General features: G+C 46.9%; 1 protein-coding gene across 2 annotated transcripts in view; it reads left to right on the plus strand.

Moving 5' to 3' along the window:
* Positions 1–77, plus strand: part of LOC138177215 (vascular endothelial growth factor receptor kdr-like) — a 202,793-nt gene extending 202,716 nt beyond the window's left edge. For both annotated transcript variants that reach the window (XM_069108292.1, XM_069108293.1), the window contains one exon: positions 1–77. This exon is cut by the window's left edge and continues 5,552 nt beyond it. The gene's annotated coding sequence lies outside the window, so the exon portion shown is untranslated.
* The last annotated feature ends 822 nt before the right edge of the window (positions 78–899 follow it).

Genomic DNA, 899 nt, shown 5'->3' on the forward strand with positions numbered 1-899 from the left:
CTTCTGAACCATATAGTGCAAATGACACTGTGTCCTACTAACCAAAATAAAAGCTTTTCTATTTATGCTTCCCCGGTTCAGATCTCTTGGCCATCATTGTGCACTAGTGTCTATAGGATGGAGGGAAGGGGAAACTCCTAAGATGTCTACATCTCCAGAAACTGCCTGGTGAGGCATGGGGGGTCACGCTGGACTAAGAGGATGAGAGCAGAGTCTAAGTTGGACAGAACAAATCTTTTTATTAAGAGGATTTATTCTGTGAAGTTTAGATTTGGTCAAAGGGCTGCACTTGAGGACCCAGAGAATCACATGTGGCCTTGAGGCCAAAGGTTCCCCACCTCTGATCTAGGCCAACCCAATGATTTGACAGAAGAGGGAACTGAGACCCAGGGAGGGGAAAAGACTTGTCCAAGGTCACACAGGTGCTAAGTACAGGGCAAGGTAATCCAAAGTAACACAGGTGTGAGTCTGGTCTGCTCCCACTAGCTTCCCAAGCTCTGCTACCCCCTCCTGCTCAACTAGGCCAGCCAGGGCCAATAAAGGTAGGACCAACTAAATATGGTGGGTCCAGATGCGTGAGCAGAAATTTAACAGCTGAGGGGAATCCACAAGAGGCCACCATCTCATCCAGCCTCTCAGTGTACATATAGCCCAGAGGGTGCTGGGGACTTGCCTGAAGTCACAAAACTAGAAAATAGCAGACCAGAGACTAAAACCCAAGGTACCTGAGTCCAAAATCCAGTGTTCTTCCCAGTAGGCTACTCAACTGGTTGATTAAATATTGGGTCACCCTGGGGTGGCCCATTTAAGAGATCAAGGCATACATTCATTGTTGAAGAAGAAGTGTTAACTATTATACCCTGTGTTGTAGGCACAAATCGGGTGATCACGATTTCTAT

This window comes from Petaurus breviceps, unplaced genomic scaffold (assembly GCF_028583685.1).
Source record: "Petaurus breviceps papuanus isolate PSGF00001 unplaced genomic scaffold, PetGlider_PUasm1.0 90339, whole genome shotgun sequence".
In the NCBI taxonomy this organism is placed as follows: domain Eukaryota; kingdom Metazoa; phylum Chordata; class Mammalia; order Diprotodontia; family Petauridae; genus Petaurus; species Petaurus breviceps.